The 19,820-nt window shown below is 47.0% G+C and overlaps 1 long non-coding RNA gene across 2 annotated transcripts in view; it reads left to right on the top strand.

Moving 5' to 3' along the window:
- The first annotated feature begins 1,660 nt into the window (after positions 1-1,660).
- Positions 1,661-19,820, top strand: part of LOC117974908 (uncharacterized) — a 29,709-nt gene continuing 11,549 nt past the window's right edge. Inside the window, exons 1-3 of one of the 2 annotated variants that reach the window (XR_004665080.3) lie at positions 1,661-1,968; positions 2,904-3,175; positions 7,115-10,200. This is a non-coding gene — a long non-coding RNA (uncharacterized LOC117974908). Of the gene's footprint in view, positions 1,969-2,903; positions 3,176-7,114; positions 10,201-19,820 lie in introns of those variants that run through there. The other variant, XR_004665081.3, reaches the window with a different exon arrangement.

Here is a 19,820-nt window from a genome sequence, read left to right as displayed (position 1 = left end):
AAAGATGCAGCCAGTCCTGGAGCTCAGCGGCTCACACTCCAGTGAGCACATTTGGGAGGTGATGGGATTGCATTTTTTGAGGTTGCTGGTTGTGCCAGTGGGCTGAAGCCAAAAAGCAGTGACATTTTGCTTGCCTGAATAGAGTTTGTTCTTTTATTAAAGCATTGAGCCAACATATACAAATAGGGAGATTTCAAGTCATAATATGATTTCTGGCATCTCTTGAAGAGTCAGAAGATCTGGTGACTCTGAGTCTGTGTTGCTGCATGACCAGGAGAGGCTGGAGTTGGTCTGGGCCTGCCCCTGTTCCGTTCACCACAGTCCTTACCACTCCCTATTGTCTTCCCTGCCACCCACTCACTTACAGGCTGCTTTACCCTGTGGGCGTGTGAGAGTGGGTCCCTGGACTCCATGGTGTCCAGAGGCCTCTGTGCTCTGGCTCTGAGACCGTAGGTTTCCCCCAGCTGCACTTGACCCACGTTTGCACACTCCTCCATCCTCCCTCCATCCTCTTCCCACGCTTTCTCTGTTCCCTTCCCCTGGACTGTGGGCTTTTCTCTGAGACATAATCGTGGTGGTGTGAAAGACCATAGGCTCTGGGTTCCAGTGCCCACCCACCATTCCCTACTGAGTGGCCCTGGGCAAGTTAGGTAAACTCTCTGTTAAGTAACCTCAGCTTTCACCTCTGTAAAACAGGGGGAGCACTTCCCATCCACTCCTGATATTTCCGTCCTTGTAGAGGGGTCATCTGTTAACAAGGTTGGCCTGGGCCCAGCCCAATATTCCCCAGGGAGGAGGGGGTGACTGGCCTAACTGGTGCGCCTGGGACCAAGTCGCTGCCTGTGCAGTGCAGCCCCTTCCTTCTCTTCTCTTTGGAGCTCTGCCCACCTGCGGAGACAAGCCTCCTCTCCACGCTCTTCTCTACCTCAAGTTTTACAGGGGCCAGCTCTGTCTCTGTGAGGGGAGGCTGGATTCTGGGGGCGAAGTCCAGCAGTCTGGGAGTGAGTCGTTTTGTCTTATTCTGGGGTTCAGTATTAGGAAACCGCAGACCTAAGATGTATTCTCCGAAATCACCTTCACCAATAGTCAAGTCTGAAATTCATTTCACTTGGTTCTGAACAGGGGCTGGGAAGACGGGTACTGGGTCCACTCAGACACCCTCAAATAGTAGTTCCTTTGGTGGCTGTTGTGAGGGGCCATGCCTGGCAGATAGTTGCTCAATAAACAGCAATTGTTGTTGTTAAAACTTTTGCTCTTCCTACTTAGTTACACATTGAGAAATAGGAAAGGGGGACCAGTGCAGGGAGGGGTGGAGTAGGGTGGGGACAAGAGGAGGTGGGTGTGTGTGGGGGCTGGGCTCAAAGGAATGTGAAGAAATAGATAAGAAGGAGGGTAAAGTAGCCTGGATAATGCTTCTCTTAAAAGCTGCCTTCCAGGGCCTTAGAACTGTATGCAAATCACATGCAAATCTCACGCATATTTATCAGCAGCCCTCCTTGGGACTTCGGCCTGGATGTGGCCCTGAGGGAAAATTTGGTTGGAGGTCACCGAATTCCTGAGAGTTTGCAGTGAGAACCAGGGAGAACAGTTGCCTCGGAATGGGTGTGGGGGAGGGTGGGAGGAAAGAGTGGTGAGGGCAGACATGGTGGGGGTAGGTGGAGTGGGGCTGGGATCTGGGGTGCGCATGGGGGCGGAGGCCAGTCAGGATGGACACAGGAGCCTATGGAGCGCGGAGACTGTGTGAAGGTGCAGGCGGTCGCCAGCAGCAAGGGGCACTCAGCAGCTCTGCATCCCTGGACCGGCTCCCTCTCCCAGCCAGGCCCACTCCTTAGCCAGTCCGGAAGCTTGGAAAGACAGCGTGGGATCCTGAACCAGCCCTGGCCCTGCCATCAGACAGACCTTGGTCATCCTCCAGCTGGGTGACCGTAAGCCAGTTACCAAGCCTCAGTTTCTTCTTCTGTAATACAGGTTAGTAACAGTCTCCCCCTCATAGAGCTCCTGTGAAGATGCGGGGAGCGAGGCATGGCCAGGGCCGGGGAGAGAAAGTGCTCGGTGAGTGTGAGTCTGGGGTCTTCAGACTGGTTCCAGCCGCTCCTACCCTTCACAGCCCAGCTGGGAAATCTGTGCTTTACATGCTCTGTTTCATTTAATCCCAATAAGCTCTGGCTGTGTAGCCACTATTATTACTCCCAGTTTACAGATGAGGATGCTGGACTCCCATGAGGTAGAAGAGCCAGGACAGAGCCAGCTTCACACTCAGACTTGGGCTGTTTCTCCCGATGCTCTACAGCCTCCTCCCAGATGTTAGAGCTGGTGGGTCTCAGAGATGGGTAACTATTCATTTAATACATGAAATAAAGCCCAGAGAGGTTGAGGGACTTGCCTAAGGTCACACAGCTAGTTAGGGGCAGAGCTGGAGCTTGACCAAGGGTCCTGACTGGCGGTCTTGCTCTCTTTCCTGCACAGCATACAAGACCTCCCCTCCCAGGCAGCCCAGCCTGACCACTGCGGGGGCTCTGTTTCCTTTCTCTGTCTTGTGGCACTGACTGCCCGGGGTGGCGGCTGGGTGCCTCTGGGACTCCTTGGAGGTCCTCTTCTCTCAGCTGAGAGTCTGGGGGAGTGCTGCCTGCTAAGGGCTTTGGGGGACTTCCTGTCTTCTGCCCACCTCCTCCCCCCACGCTCCCTCCGCCTCTGCCTCTGCCTGGGTCTCTCCCGCCCCTGCTCATCAGCTGTCCCTTCCCCTTTCCCACTCCAAGGCTGTCAGTGTTTGGGGGAGATTATGCAGTGTTGACATTGGAATATGAATTAGGCGAGAGCGGCAGCCAAATATTGGAATTAGGGAAGGCAGGAGCCCAGGCGGGGATCCAAGAGTGGCTGGAACATCTGTGTCTTGGCTGTTCCAGATGCCTGACCCTGCGCCCACCTGAAAACGACGGGTCCCAGAGCCACAGACAAGCTCTGATGCAGCCGAGGCTTGGTCCTTGACTTGCCAGCTGAGACCACAACTAACAGTCCCACAGAACTTGGCCCCATCAGCTCGCTGTATTCCGAAGCCCAGGAAAAGGCAGATGCTTCTGCTGTGAGTTGATAGACGGAGGCAAGATGCTGCCCCAGGATGTATTCTTCATCTGATTGTCTGAAATCCCATCTTCAGTGCTCTGTTTCTACTGCTCAGGTCAGCATTTGCAAAAATGTGTTCCACAAAACCCAAGTTCTGCAGGCTGTTAAGAAGTTGTGTGTAAAAGGTGGTTCCATGGCCATGTACTTGCGAGAGATGTTGAACAGAGCTAAGCAGGACTTCCCAGGCAGGGCCTTGAGTAATTTAATAGGCACAGCAATTCATCAGAAGGGGGAGGGATAGAGTCTGGAGTATTTCGTAAGCTTGTTTGACATGTAACCCTGTTCTCATGGAGTATCTTTTTGGAACAGTGAGAACGGATCTAACTGTATTCTAGCAGCTGCTGGTACCTCTGTCCAGGCGCTGGCGTGAGATGGACACTTAATACATATGGATTGAGTCTGAATCTCTCAGAACCTGCTTCCTGTAAAATGGAATAGCAGCACCTGTCCTGAGTGTTTTTGTTTTAATTTTTGAAAGTCAAATGAGAGGCCTGTGTGTGGGAGTAGTTGCAAGCTGAATAGTTGCACATATTTCGGGAATGATTACGATCAGCCCTGTCTCTTCTTTTAACTAATCTGATAAATGTAGACACGCTGACAGTTTTGTGATAATACTCCCCCCCTGGAGCTTTTCCATTTTCCTCTCCAGGAAGAGGGCCGTGTTTAGCATAGCATTCCTCAGTGTGAGTTCATGCCTTCATGGGCCTTATCGCATGGGAGTGCTAGTGGCAAGCTCAAGGCCAGCTTGCTGAGTGGCAGGACAGAAAGGCAGTAGATTCCAGGGCTCTTGACTCCTGAGTCCAGCGCTGTGCTTGTCCCAGTGCTGCCGTGGTGCCAGGTGTGGGACAGGACACTGGGGAGGCACGCACGTGACAGAGGCACTTCCTGGACCAGCTCGTGGTGGCACCGTGCCCACCACCAGACACCCCTCCCAGGGCCTGAGCACGGCCCCACGCTCCCTGCAGGCCAGCCATGCTCGAGTCTGGGACCAAGAGTGCTTTCTTTAAGGAGGCTGGGATCTCAGAGTGGGACTCTCAGCATCCAGATACCAAAGGGGGTCGTCCTCTTCCTCCCTCTTTTCTTCCTGCAGGGGTTTCTTGGGCCACAGCCTCACCTTTGCCTATCCCCCTCAGTTGGGAATTGTCTGAATTAAGAGTTAAAAAAGGTCAGATCTTGGAAGGATTGAGCCTGCTCTCCTAGGAAGCCCAGAGAAAACTTCAAGTCATAAACCCATTGTCCTGGAAACCCTCACTTCCCCTAGCTGTGCCTCGGTTTCCCCATCTGTAAGCTGAGGAACCTCATCTAGCTCTAGAAAGTAAGTCTATGGATTGAGAAACATCATAAACTCCTGCCATTTACATATGAAATACTTCTTGTAATTCCCTCTCCCCTCCGTCCACCCTCCTGTGGGGTCCTCCTCGTGTCACCCCTGTGTGATTACAGTAGCTTCCTAAGGTGTCTCCCGGACTCTAGTACTTCTCCTTCACGTCTGCCTGGAGAAATCTTTGTAGGTTCTGCTCTCCTCATGTCCTTTCCCTACTTTCAAACTTGGGATGGCTTCCTGCTGCTCCTGGGTAAGGTCTGTGTCACATCTCTTCACCTCTGCCACAGAGACCACTTGGGATTTTCTAGAGTGCTGGAAGTTTTACTCTTCCTAGCCTTTGCTTTTGCCATTTCTTCAGCTAAAATGCCTTTCCTCCTTCTCCTGATGATGACATTTTCTGCAACCTGCAAGACCTAAGTTCTTCCCACCCATCTTGCTTCTCCTCTTCTTCCTTGATGCTCCTATTGTAAGTGCCTTTGTGCTTTTTTTTTTTTTTTTTTTTGAGACACAGTCTTGCTCTGTCATCTAGGCTGGAGTACAGTGGCACAATCAAGGCTCACTGCAACCTCCATCTCCTGAGTGTGAGAGATTCTCCTGCCTCAGCCTCCCGAGTAGCTGGGATTACAGGCACTGGCCACCATGCCCAGCTAATTTTTGTATTTTTAGTAGAGACGGGTTTTCACCATGTTGGCCAGGCTGGTCTCGAACTCCTGACCTCAAGTGATTCACCCGCCTTGACCTTCCAAAGTGCCGGGATTACAGGTATGAGCCACCGCGCCCGGCCTGTGCTGTTTTATTATTTTTTTGCATTGTATCATAACCAGTTAACGTACTTGATTTTCATCACTATAAATCCCATTATATGACCAATCATCCCAAACATTTAGCATTTTCCTTAAGTTATAAAAGTAAACCAGGCGCGGTAGCTCATTCCTGTAATCTCGGCACTTCGGGAGGCCAAGGTGGAGGATCGCTTGAAGCTAGGAGTTCAAGACTAGCCCTGGCAACATAGCGATAATCCGTCTCTACAAAAAATACAAAAACACTTTGGGAGGCCGAGGCGGGTGGATCACCTGAGGTTGGGAGTTCAAGACCAGCCTGGCCAACATGGCGATACCCTGTCTCTACTAAAAAATACAAAAATTAGCCAGGCGTGGTGGCGGGTACCTGTAATCCCAGCTACTCAGGAGGCTGAGGCACAAGAATTGCTTGAACCCGAAAGGCGGGAGTTGCAGTGAGCCGAGATAGTGCCACTGCACCCCAGCTTGGATGACAGAGTAATACTCCATTTCAAAAAAAGAAAAAACCCCAAAAAACAAAAAAACTAAACAAATACAAAAAATTAACTGGGCAGGTGGCACACACCTGTAGTCCCAGCTACTCAGGAGGCTGAACTCAGGAGGCTGAGGGGAGGATTACTTGAGCCTGGAAGGTCAAGGCTGCAGTGAGCCGTGATGTGCCACTGCACTCCAGTTTGGGTGACAAAGCAAGAGCCCGTCTCTCTTGGGGGGTGGGGGGGAAGCGCACTCTTGTAACATCTCCAAATGGTTGAGAAGTAAAGTGAAACGCCCCCCTTCTCTAACCCTATTGGTCAGTCCTGCGACTCCTGGGTAATGGCTGCTAATGGTTCCTTATGTGTTCTTCCGCCCGTACGCCTTTGCATTTTCAACGTGTATGCATGTACCAAAATTGATGTAACTGGCCTCCATTACGGGACATTTAGGTTGTTTTCCATTATCTACTGCTGTAAATAATGCTGCAAAGATCACCTTCAGATTCAAATATTTCTGCAGGCAGCGTCTTAGAAATGGGATTGCTGGGTCACAGAGAACATCCACTTAAAATTTTTAATGAACACTGCCAAACCGTCGTCAGGGAAGACTTCCAGCAAGTCTCGTACTGATGTGGAAATATCTGTTCTCCTCCCTTGAAAGTGGGTCTGGATCTTAATTTGTCGCTGTGGCCCTGGCATGTAGTAGGCTCAGTAAATGCTTGCTGAGTGACCCTACGGGTTATCAAGCCCTGGCTCTCTATTTTCTCAGAAAAAAAGCAGCCCTTCTGCCCCTAAAAAAAGTCTACAAAGTCAACTGTGAGACCAGACCTTGACCTGTTCCGTTTGGCGCTCTGGATTGCGGAGCATACCGAGGAGTCCTGGGTACTTTCTTTGTTAAGTGGGGTGTGTGTTGTTTTTGTTTTCAAAGCTGGCCTGGAGGCTCTGGGTTGCCATGGCAACTCTTGAGCAGGGCCGCCTTTTCCCTTCCCTCCATCTTGGGAGCCCTGGTTGCCATAACAACTGATTGGTCCTCTCCTCTTCCTCCAGCTCTGCCACAGGGCTCCAGCTTCCCTCTGGGGGCACCACTGTTCTTAGGTCTGGGGCAACCCTGATTTCACTTGACCCATGTACCTTGGGACCCTCTTGAGAGGAGATGTAAGCGAGGCCATTACTGGGGAGGGTGGCGGCAGAAAACAGCATGGCCACTGGGAAGGGGAGAGGGCTCAGGTGGAGGAAGAGTGAGGTTCCCTGCTCCAACCTAGCTTGGGAGAATCAGTGTTGCCTGGGGACCAGAGGGGGAAGCAAGTTCCTCTGAGGTTCAGGGGTGGTTTTGGGGATCAGTGAGGTACAGGGACTGTGAGGTCTCAAGCATTCTTCCTCAACATTTCCTGTTGTAGATGGCAGAGCAGATGCAATGGCACCCCTGAGCTGCCCTCAGGGAGTCCTCAGCCTTGGAGGAGGCAGGAGACCTGGGCTATGGAGCCACTCACAGGCCCTACTGAGAACAACTTGGTATCCATCACAGTCCTCTTCAGAATGCCCAGAATATGGGGATAAGAAGGTGAAACCGGCGTGTTTATTAACACAATGGAATATTCTGTAGCCAAATCAAAGGAAGACGTTGAGGATACTGGTGACACCTGGAAACGTACTGCTAAGGGAAAAACGCAGGACCACAATGTTATGTGGATATTGACTGCGACTATATAATGCCAGCGTGGACTTCTCAGAGATGGAATTTGGAGGAATGTAATACAGATGCAAATAGAGTTTTCCCCACACTGCCTTCTCCTGCGGTGTTTCTTCATCTCTGTCAACAGCCTTGCCACCTACTCTGTTGCCCAAACCAGAAACTTGATTCAAACTAGACTTCTCCCTCTGCCCTCATGCCCCATTCCTGTTAGTCACAAGTCCTGCTGGTTCCAGCTCTGAGACAGCTTTCAGAGTACTCCTCCTCCTGTTCCCACATTCACATCCCCTAGGGGACTCTCTCCTCCCAGCGTGTCTGTTCCCCTGCAGGCCCCCCACGCTCTGCTCCCCTGGCACCTCTGCCATGCTGCTGCCCCAGGGCAGATGTGGCCAAGGGGCTCCTCTCCTCCCACTCCTCGTTTGCTCCAGGATCAAGGACACACTTCTTGGCCCACTGAAGGCCCTTCCGGATCCACTTCCTTAGCCTAGGCTCTAGCTTCTCCCTACTTGCAGCCATGCAGAACTCCAGGAGGCTCTCTTTATTCCTCTTTGCCTGTGAAGATAGCTGCCTCTGGCAGGAATACCCTTCGCTGCCTTATCTGCCTGGTCAACTCCTATCCCCCATTTCAGATTTTGCCCAAGACTTTCTAAGACAGTAGAAGAAAGGTTTCCACTCCTTTCCCCTCCTGAAAACTGTACAGAAACCACAGGAGAACAGGAATAGAAGCCTGAACTCCGTCTTTGGTGGAACATGGAGACCTCTCTGCTCTTGAATCTCAATACATGGAGGGGGAAGCTGCTGGAGGAGGATAAAGTGCTCAGCAGAGAGGAGAAACATCAAACCTCTGTACTTACGAGTGGGGAAGGCACTATAGAAATGAGCTGATTTTCTCTACAGAGACCCAGAAAGGGTCCAGGATCAGAGGCACCAGGTATCACAGGAAGTGGGGCAGGACCTGAGAATAGGGGTAGGGGGTAGTTTGAAAGTCTGTGTAAGGAGCAGTAGACTTCCAAGTCCCACTCCATCCTATGCAGCCAGGTGACTGTCCTCCTTACTCCCACGAGAGACCAGAGGTCCTGGTCTCAGAGATGCCAAGTGTGAAGAGAAGGGGTGAGGTGTCCTAATAAAGGCTCCCAGCCTCCTTCCCCACCCACCTCCAGGGTACCAGAATCAGGCTTATGCCTGCACCCTGCACTAACCCCATGCAAAGACTGAAGTGTGTTTTCTCTGGAGGAATTAAACAAGCCCAAAGAAATGACTGACAGATGCTTATGCTCAGGGGTCTGTAGCAGATAAGCTGGTGGGAGCAACTGAGTGTCCAATTAACGTGCCACACTCAGGCACTTCATACCTCCAACCGGCCCTGCAGTGGGGAACCATTAAATACCAACACACACCCAAAGATCACGGACACTTGAGGGACACTTTCTCTCAGTATTCCGAGGAAGATAAGAACCAAGAGGAAATGGAGACTATGCAGGGAGCAGAATATAAGGTTGAAGAAACCATAACTGATATCCTTAGAGAGATACAAGAACATATTGCACCCATTAAAAAGTAACAGAGTGAAATAAAGAAATAGAGAAAAAGAAAGAATCCTTAAAAGTAAAAATCCTGATGGTAAAAATTTTAAAAAGTATCAAGAGTTGGAAGATAAAGTTGAGGAACTTCCTCTGTACATATAACAAAGAGAGACAAAGACATGAAGCAGAGAAGAGGCAGGAGAGAAAGTGTAAGCAATTAGGGATCATGCTGGGTGTGGTGACTCATGCTTATAATCCCAGTGCTTCAGGAGGCTGAGGTGGGAGGATTGCTTGAGGCCAGGAGTTTGGGACAAGCCTGGGCAACACAGTAGAACCACATTTCTACAGAAAATAAACAAATTAGTTGCATATGGTGCACCTGTAGTCCCAGCCACTAGGGGAGGCTGAGATAGGAGGATCACTTGAGCCCAGGAGGTTTTTTTTTCTGTTGTGCTGGGATTACAGGTGTGAGCCACCATGCCCGGCCGAGCCCAGGAGTTTGAGACTGCTGTTGAGCCCTGATTGTACGACTGTACTGCAGTCTGGGTGACAGAGCAAGACCTGTCTCTGAAAAAATTTATATATAATTAAGGAATCAATCTAGGAGGTCCAACATTCAGCTAATAGGGGTCCCAGAAATGGAGAGAGGAAGGAATGAAATTGTCAAGGAAATAATACAAGAAAATTTCCCAGAATTAAAGGACATGTGTCCTAGATGGTAAGATCCACTGAGTATCCAACTCAGTCAGTGAAAAAAATATCCACATCCAGGCTCATCATTACAACCTTCCAGATGCAGAGATCAAGGCAGCTCTGTGAGGTTTCTGGAGACAGCTGGCTGGGACTTAGACGAGACAAGTGAGGCACTTGCCTTGTGGGTGGAATTTAAGGGGGCACCAAAAAACTCAGTGACAAGATAAAAAAATTAATGCACTATTTAAAAAAGAGGCTGGGCGCAGTGGCTCACGCCTGTAATCCCAGCACCTTGGGAGGCTAAGGCAAGCAGATCACTTGAGGTCAGGAGTTCAAGACCAACCCAGCCAACATGGAGAAACCCTATCTCTACTAAAAATACAAAAATTAGCCGGGCATGGTGGTGCACACCTGTAATCCCAGCTACTTAGGAGGCTGAGGCAGGAGAACTGCTTGAACCTGGGAGTTGGAGGTTGCAGTGAGCCAAGATTGCACCACTGCATTCCAGCCTGGGTGACAGAGCAAGACTCTGTCTCAGAAAAAAAAAAAAAAAAAAAAAAAAGAAAAGAAAATGAAAGCAACCCATGGTAAACAAACAGCAAAATTTTAAGTAGAGACATGGTCCGACAGGACTGGGATTTGGGCGAGGTGAGTGAGGTCAAGCTGAATAAGCGTAGGTTTGGATCTTGTCTTTATTTGAAATTGACATTTCAATGGGTGAATTTTTTGGCACTCCCTTGCATGTTTGCATCTCAGATGGGTGCTTCACTCACTTCATCCTAGTCCCGGCCCTGCACAGGAAGCCTCTGGAGTGATGGCATCAAGCTGCTCAACAGTAACACTGGAAGTTTGAAGACAAGGAAGCAATGCCTTTCAAAATTCTGACTAAGACTGGCTCATGAGCGGTGGCTTATGCCTGTAATCCCAGCACTTCGGGAGGCTGAGGCGGGTGGATCACTTGAGGTCAGGCATTGGGGACCAGCCTGACCGACATAGTGAAACCCCATCTCTACTAAAAATACAACAATTAGCTGGCTGTGGTGGCACAGGCCTGTAGTCCCAGCTGCTTCGGAGGCTAAGGCAGGAGAATTTCTTGAACCCGGGAGGCCAAGATCACACCACTGCACTCCAGCCTGGGAGACAGAGTGAGACTTTGTCTCAAAATAAGCAAAAAACAGATCTGACTGAAAATGTTTTTCTAACTAGTATTCCACACCAACCCAGACTGTCAGTTAAACATGATGGGAGAAATAAAGAGCTTTCTAGACATACTGTGTCTTCAAATAACTTGCCTCCTATGTACCTTTCTTAGGGAACTGCTGAAGGATGTGTTTAAGTTAAATCAGGGCTCCAAGAAAGAAGTTAGATCCAGAAACAAGGGCTGCAACACAGGAGGGAAGAGAGAAGGGAATTCCTTGGGTCATGGCTCCAGGGACACAAGGAGACAGCTATGCCTTGGACCAGAGAGCAAGCTGCCTAGATCAGCAGAAGTCAGAAGGCTCTAGTGGCTGGGGGAGTTTGTCCTCAGGAAGAAAACTCGGCCTAACAAATGATCTGACAGGTTTGGTGATGTGGAAAATTATATTGAGGCATGGAAAGATTTCATCAATTGTTTTCATCAACAACAACAACAACAACAACAAACCGAACTAAGTTGATGAAAAATGAGGTAATTGTTAACAGGAAGAACAAAAAGGAAAGGAAATAAGATCATAGTGTGCTACTTGGCCCAGGAATAAAATAATATTTGTGTATTTATAAAAGTGAAAATGTGGAATGTGGATTTTAAAAGATTGAGATATTATTTTGGGAGCATAAGGGGAGGAAAAGAGGGAATGGAAGAAAAATTTCTCTAAACACACCGAGGCTGAGATGACGAGCCAAGAGATTGAAGAATACACGTATTATTTCGTTTTATATATTTATTTATTTATTTAGAGACGGGGTTTCACTCTGTCACCAGGCTGGGGTGCAGTCGCTTGATCTCAGCTCACTGACACCTCCACCTCCTGGGCTCAAGAAATCCTCCTGCCTTTGCTTCTCCAGTAGCTGAGACTACAGGCATGTGCCACTGCACCTGGCTAATTTTTGTATTTTTAGTAGAGATGGGGTTTCAACATGTTGCCCAGGCTGGTCTTGAACTCCTGGCCTCAAGTGATCTCACCCGCCTTGGCTGCCCAAAGTGCTGGGATTACAGGCATGAGCCACTGCACCTGGCTTAAAGAATACATGTATTTATTAGAAGAGACAGCTTCGGGGAAACAAGGTGAAAAGATAGGAAACAGGAGACTTCCATTTTCAATTGTAAGCCTTTTGGGGCACTATTTGGTTTTTCAGATTTATAGGTAATACTTTGAGGAAAATAAAAACAAATTTAGACAAATAGGTTTGGCTCATATTCTCTCCTCTATGAAGGAAGATGCCCCCCACCACCCTGCTGTCCTGAGCCTTCTCTCTCTGTGACAACTTGAGCACAGGGCTTGTGTCCCCAGCACTGACACATGGCCCTATTCTTCATTTACTCAAAGACTAAGTGAGTGAATTTTTTTTTTTAAATAAAGTTTGTCAAGTTCAGGATAATTTAAAAAACAACAAAACCCAACTTTTGAAGAGGTCAAACTGGGAAAGTTATGCTACACTAACATCAGGGGCACTTGTCTTTTACTGGCTGTTACAGGTGATAATGACACTTATTTATTTATTTATTCATTTTTTTATTTTTGAGGGTCCAGTGTGTTTGGGTGAGGTTCCAGGCCAGATGGGAACACGGTGGGATTAGAGGCAGATATACCTGGGCTCCAAGGTTATCTCTGCCACTTACGAACTGTGGGTTTGAGGCAAGTTACCCTGAACCTGTGTTTCCTTATCTCCACTGTGGGGATAGTAACAGAAAAAATAATTTGTAGTCTTGTTCAGGATGAGAAAAATGTCGGTGAAGTGCCTAGCCCATAGTAGGTGCTGGTTAAATAGGATCTTTTTCTTAAGCTGCAGGATATTCAGTGACAGCAGCTCTTCCCTTGACCCCACTTCCTGAATTCCTGTCCTTATGGAACTTTCTGGGAAGCTCTGGCCTTTGTCTCTGACACCACTGGACCCTGGCCTCTGTGTGGACACACTGCATATTAGCACAGTGGCTCATGGCACCTACACCATTTCAGAGACATCCGAATAATTCCATTTTGGGATTTGTGCTGAGATGGTTTCAGTGGCTTTGCTTGGTTTCTAAACAAAAGTTATTTAGGTGGGAACAGATTCAACTTGAGGTTTTCGTGATTTTCACACGACCTTTAAATACCCCTGATTTGCAGTTTCCTTCTTTCTCTAATGAAAAACTGGATCGTCTTGTTAAAAAGAAACTTAATGTGATGCTGTTGGCCTGCAAATCTCCTAGCCTCCCTCTCTCCATTTCATTGGCTCCCACCCTCTCCTGTCTCCCTTGGCTGCTCCACCCACCCTCTAACCCGGTAGTCCTCAGCTGGCCTCCATCCACTGCTCCCTCCGTGGGAACGGCTCGCTCAGAATTCACCAAGGCCTTCCCGGTAGCCACATCCAGAGATTTTGTGCAACTTCCTTCTTCAGGCTGAATTTAACCCCTCTTTTTGAAATGTTCTCGTTCTCTGGCTTTGGGACACAAAAGAAGCCTACTTACTTGTTCCCTAAAGTTCAGTCCTTGCTTTTTTTTTTTTTTTTTTTTTTTTTTACATTATTGCTTTATTCTTTACGCCTTTAATGATCACCTCTATGTGGATTATTTTCTTAGCTCTCTTCCCATTTCATGCCAGTGTCTCCCTGGAGTCTTACTCTTGAGTCCTGATGGACTACTGGCCATTTTCCCTGAGACATCTTGAAGGTACCTCACCTCTAAGACAGATCCAACCATCTGTCCTGGCCCCCTGCCTTTACTCCCTCCCTTAATCCATGGCACTTGAAACCCTGGAGTCCTCTTCCCTTCATTACCACCCTCCCTTCAGCACTTTTTTTTTTTTTTGAGACAGCGTCTCGCTCTGTTGCCCAGGCTGAAGTGCAGTGGTGCAATCTCAGCTCACTGCAAGCTCTGCCTCCCAGGTTCACGTCATTCTCCTGCCTCAGCCTCCCCAGTACTCAGCCTCCCCAGTAGCTGGGACTACAGGCGCCTGCCACCACGCCTGGCTAATTTTTGTATTTTTAGTAGAGACGGGGTTTCACCTTGTTAGCCAGGATGGTCTCGATCTCCTGACCTCGTGATCCACCCACCTTGGCCTCCCAAAGTGCTAGGATTACAGGCGTGAGCCACTGTGCCTGGCCTCCCTTCAGCTTTTATATCATGAACCAGTCCACATCCTCTGATCTAATCAGAGTGGCCTCCGCACTGTCCCCAAACATGCAGTCACTCCTGTGTTATGCCTGGAATATGTGGGAGGGCACACTTTCACAGTCACATTTTTCAAAAAGAGAGCCTTTGTGTTAACCCATGTATATATTTGCTCAGAGACCAAGGATCGTGCAAAACATCCTTTGTCCCATCAGTCTCCCAAAGCCGGGCCACAGACTGTGTGTATGGCCTCATCGCCGTGCAGAGGACTTGTCCTTCTTCTTGGGGTCAACTTGACCAAAGGTGTGTGCAGGGGGAGATGGTACTTCTAGGTTCACAGTTCAGCCCTTTCCTCAGAGTCTTGGCTCCACCCTGCAGAGGAGACGTTAGAGCCTTAAGAATTTAAATTCTCCAGATTCTTAGAGCATGTCTAAAACAAATCAACTATTCTCTTGCTCCTTGATGCATTATTATGCTAATAAAGTCGCTGTCTTTTTACTTAATCTTGCCAAGGAGACTTTCTCCTCAAGGATGGGGAGGGGAGGCACATTCCATCCCACCATGCATCTCATACTCTTCCCCACCTGTATCTTGGTTTATGCTGTTCTGGTCATCTATTTGGGATGTATACTTCTCTCCCATCGCTGTAATAACAATCTACCTATTCTCCAAGGCAGGGAGATCTTAACCACTTTCGTGCCATGGGCACCATTTAATGGTCTGATAAAGCCTATTAGGCCTGTCTTCCAAAAAATGATTTGAAAGATATAAAATACACAGGATTATAAAAGAAACTGAAAACAGTTACTAAAGTATTCAAAAAACCAAATTTATGATATAAGAATACTGTCCTTTATTAACATAAAAAAAAACACAATTTCTTTTCTCTTTTCCTTCCTTCCTTCCCTCCTTCCTTCCTTCCTTTTTCCCTTCCTTCCTTCCTTCCTGCCTCCCTCCCTCTCTCTCTCTTTCTCTCCCTTTCTTTCTTTCTTTCTTTCCTTCTTTCTTTCTCTCTTTCCTCTTTTATTTTTTTCAGGGTCTCTCTCTGTCACCCAGGCTGGAGTCCAGTGGCACAATCTTGCCTAACTGCAGCCTCGAACTCTTGGGCTCAAGAGATACTCTCACCTCAGCCTCCCGAGTACCTGGGACCACAAGCATATGCCACCATATCTGGCTAAATTTTATATTTTTTGTAGAGATGAGGTCTCGCCCAGGTTGGTCTCAAACTCCTGGGCTCAAGTGATCCACCTGCCTCTGCCTCCCAAAGTGCTGGGATTACAGGCATGAGCCACCATGCCTGGCCAAAAAGCCACTATAATTTCAAAGTACAGTAGTGATGAACATAAATTATATTTTGTTCCTCTCTCCAATATCTGCAACATTACGTGTGATAGCAAAGTATCTGTTACATCTACTTCTGTGGTTTGTAGCCTACATTTATAATGGAAGAAAATGTGAAGTTTCAGAGATCAGCGAATCTGAAGATGTAAAATTTTCCTCATCTAAATTCTTCTGTCCATGAATTCTATGAGTTCTTAATGGGAGGCCCCTGTCGAGGACATTAACTCCTCCTTCCTTAATTCAACCCTTCTTGACTACCACACTTCTGTTGGAGTTTTCCCTCATGCTAAACTCTTACAATAGTTATTTGCCTATTCATTCAACAAACATTGATCAAGATTGCTCATACCTGCGCAAGTCACTGTGCCAGATGTGGGGAGCCCACATCATGCTAAGCAAGAACCAATTTTACCAGTAGTGGCAAGAGACAGACCTATTCCCATCCAGCCATAACCCTAAACATAGCGCAAAAAGCAGATGGGAGAGCTTTAAACAAAGGTCCGAAGTATCCCAGAGAAGCAGAAGTTAACATTTCAACTTGGCGAAGAGATGGAGGAGTGAAAGGTTCCATGAGGAAATTGGCATATGAGCTTGGCCTGGTAGAGGGAATAGGATATAAACAATTTTGACATAGTTTAATTAGATCTCGCTGGTATTTTTCCTTTTTCTGTCTTGCCACAAGTAAATACAAAGTTTCTAGCGGTGGAGATCGCATCTTTTTTTTTTCCTTAGATGGAGTTTCACTCTTGTCACCCAGGCTGGAGTGCAATGGCGTGATCTCGACTCACTGTAACCTCCGCCTCTTGGGTTCCAGCAATTCTCCTATCCCAGCCTCCCAAGTAGCTGGGATTACAGGCGGCCACCACCATGTGCAGCTAATTTTTGTATTTTTAGTAGAGACCGGGTTTTGCCATGTTGGCCAGGCTGGTCTCGAACTCCTGACATCAGGTGATCCACCTGCCTCGGACTCCCAAAGTACTGGGTTTACAGGTGTGAGCCACTGCACCAGGCCGAGATTGCATCTTAATATGCTTGTTGATTAATAGCATTTTTGTAGAATGTAAGTTTCTGTATTAGTTAGTTATTGCTGTGCAACAAGCCACCCCCAAACCCATGGCTTTAAATGATAGCAAGTTCTTTCTCATGGGTCTGCTGACCTGGGCCAGGACTGGCTGTTGTTAATTGGACTCTGTGGTCACTGGCAGCTTGGCAAGAGGCTGGCTGGTCCAGGGTGGCCTTGGCTGGGATGACTTGGCTGTCCTCTTCTTTTTCAAGTTGTGTTTGCATCAAGTTTGCTGCTGTACCATTGGCCAAAGCAAGCCACAGGGCCAAGCACAGAGTCAGTGTCGGAGGACACTGCTCAAGGACAAGGGAAAAGGGAGGCATAAAAAAATGTGGCCATTCATAGAGTCAATCCATTATCATCTTCACAACTTAAATCTTTAGCCTTAAATCCTTCGTGGAATGGGACAGATCTAAATCAATAACAAAACGCATAAGTAAGATAGTTAAAGTACAGGGTGGCAATTTATAAATTCAACTAGTGATGGGTCTTCTCCTGTGGCTATATCCTAAACGTTTGAAGAATGTTATCCACAGAGGTTGACTGGGTCATGCTTTTACTATTATTTTTTAACCGATGCAAACCCATCGAACTGTCTTTTCATGTTTGATGTTCCATCAGTTAAGCATCCCACACGATTTTTCATAGAGATATTTTCTTTCTACCTGAGGACATCTGCAATAGTCCAGAACACACTTTTCCTGGTGCTTGACTCTAAGTTGCTATAAATATCAGACATTCTGTCAGCAGCTCAGGGTCACAGCTCAGGTTTCCTGAGCTAATATCGCTTGCCCCTATGCCTTGAGTTGTGTCAGTTAAAGGCAGTGGCTGGGCAGGCAAAGTGAAGTGCAAAATACAGGTGAGAAAATGTGTTTTCTGAGTAACTGGGCAAAACATATATGTGTGTGTGGGTAGGGGGCAAATTTATCCATAACGGCAGTGTTGAGCTTGGTGTGTGGGGTCACGCAGACCTGAGTGTGAATCCTGGTTCACCTTTTATGGGCCATGTGACCTCTGGCAGGTGGCTTAAATCTCTGAGCTCCAATTTCCCCTTATCTGTGAAATGGAAGGAACCCACATAGATTGACTTCTCAGTTTGTGGCGAGGATTACATGAGCTACTATGCTTATAAGGTAAGTGCTCAATAAGTGTTCAGTGTTATTTCTTACAGAGGGTGAAATTATCTGAACGAAGTTACCAATAGTTGGAATACAGTTCTCTGTTAGTTCAGATAACAGAGCCTAAGAGGCTTGCCTTTTGACCTTTGTCTTGCTGCTAACGAGAGGACTGTATGAGCCTCAGTTCTCATCTATAGAGTAGAGTGATTCACATTGTCCTGCACTGAATTCACAGTCTTGTTTTGGCAATCAAATAGCATATTGCACAGGAAATTCCTTTGCAAAAATAATATAAAATCTCCTTGAACACATACTGCACACATCTCACTAATATGTGGAATATAAAAAAAGTCAGATGCTTAGGAGCAGAGAGTAGAATGGTGGTTGCCAGGGGCTGGAGGATGGGGGATATGGGAACAGGTTGGTCTAAGGGTACAAAGTTCCAGATATGCAGAATAAGTTCTGGAGATCTAATGGTAACTACAATTAGCAATAGTGTATTGTGTATTTGAAATTTGCTGAGAGTAGATCTTAATTGTTCTCACCAAAAAAAAAAAAAAAAAAAAAAAAAAAAAATAGACTTTGGGAGGCCCAGGTGGGCAGATCACTTGAACCCAGGTGTTTGAGACCAGCCTGGGCAATACAGCAAAACCCTGCCTCTACTGAAAATACAAAAAATTAGCCAGATGTGGTGGTATGTCCCTGTAGTCCCAGCTACTCGGGAGGCTGAGGCAAGAGGATTCCTTTAGCCCAGGAGGCGGAGGTTGCAGTGAGCTGAGATCACGTCGTTGCATTCCAGCCTGGATGACACAGTGAGACCCTGTCTTGAAGGAAAAAAAAAAAAAAAAAAAAAAAAGGAACTATGTGAGGTGATGGATATGTTAGATAATCAGCTTGAGTGTGGTGAACATTTTGCAATATATACACATATCAAAAATCACATTGCACGCCTTAAATATATATAATTTTTGTCAATTACATCTCGATAAAGCTGGGGGAGAAAAAGAAGACCCAGAAGTGGGCAACAGCACTCAATCCTGATCAGTCTGCATACCCAAGACCCCAGCATTTCTGGAAATTTTGTTCTTTTGTTTCTGGTTTGATTCTACTTCTTTTGAGTCCCAAGAAACTGCCTGACCAAATCCAGCCTCTGTACACAGTGGGTCTGGCTCACTTCGAGGTCTGTCATCTTTAGCCTGTAAGTCTCTGAACTCTCCAGAAGCCCCTCTTCGAGGCTTGTGATTCTTATTTGGAATATGCTCCACTCTAACACATTTGTCAGTGTTTTTCTTTTTGAGTGCACTTGTTTTTACCTCAAAAACTGAACTCGCTGGCACGGTGGTGAGCACTTGTAATCTCAGCTACTTGGGAGGCTGTGATTGAGGCAGGAGAATCCCTTAAGCCCAGGAGTTCGAGACCAGTCTGAGCAACGCAGCGAGATCCTGTCTGTAAAAAGATAAAAAATAATAAAAAAGACAGATGTGAATTGACATAAGACCTGTGGTTTGAATACTTGTTTTTTGGTTTAAGTATGTTATGATGGTCATATTTTCAGTTACATTTTACCCATAAAAACAATGTTTTAAATCCAGCAAAAATAAAAATAAAAAATAAAATCCCCTTGAATACATTTGAGGTAATGCTGTAGTTTTCAGCTCCTCCCACGAGAGATTTTACGGAGTGCCTAACTGTGCTACCTGGGTGCTGCTCCTGTCGTTAGTGGTGGCACCCAGGAGGAATTAAAATTACAAGAGTGTTTCCTTCCAGATGTTGTTGCTACAGGCTCAAGGTGCTCTTTTAACTGGGACATCAGGCTTTCTTGAAATAGACAAGAATTCTAGAAACATGACATTGTGCCTGATTCATCGCTTCAACTTGCCACTGACTCATTCTCTCCTTGATAGGTTATTCAACAGTAACTTTAATTACATCATTTACTTATTGTTTTCTTCCTTGATTTATTCTCTTTCTACAATTCTTGTTTATCATCTCAGTGATTGGACCATCTCACCTCTGAGACTTGGGTAGAATTCTGTGGACTCTGGAAATAGACATGGAGGTTTTCATGTATCTCTGTTAATGTGTACAAACACCCCCAGGCTTGTACACTTGAAATACATCAGTAGGAAGGGTAGTTCTCAATTTGCTAGTGTTTCACACAGCTTGTCTTATTTAATGATCTCAGCTGCCCTACGAAGTAGATACCATCCTATTAAAAAATGCAGGAGCAGAGGCTCTGAGAGGGGACTGTAACTTACCCAAGATCATGTGGTAGATTGCAAAACTGGTTCCAAATCCCTACCCTTCCCTGTACGCACACCTTTTGCCATTCATCTGCAATGTCCTTTTCTGATTCTGGGCTCAGCAATATAACTTGCTCTGGC

This window comes from Pan paniscus, chromosome 9, assembly GCF_029289425.2.
Source record: "Pan paniscus chromosome 9, NHGRI_mPanPan1-v2.0_pri, whole genome shotgun sequence".
Taxonomy (NCBI): Eukaryota; Metazoa; Chordata; class Mammalia; order Primates; family Hominidae; genus Pan; species Pan paniscus.
The sequence above is the reverse complement of the archived record's forward strand: the minus strand, read 5'-3'. Positions and strand labels throughout refer to the sequence as shown.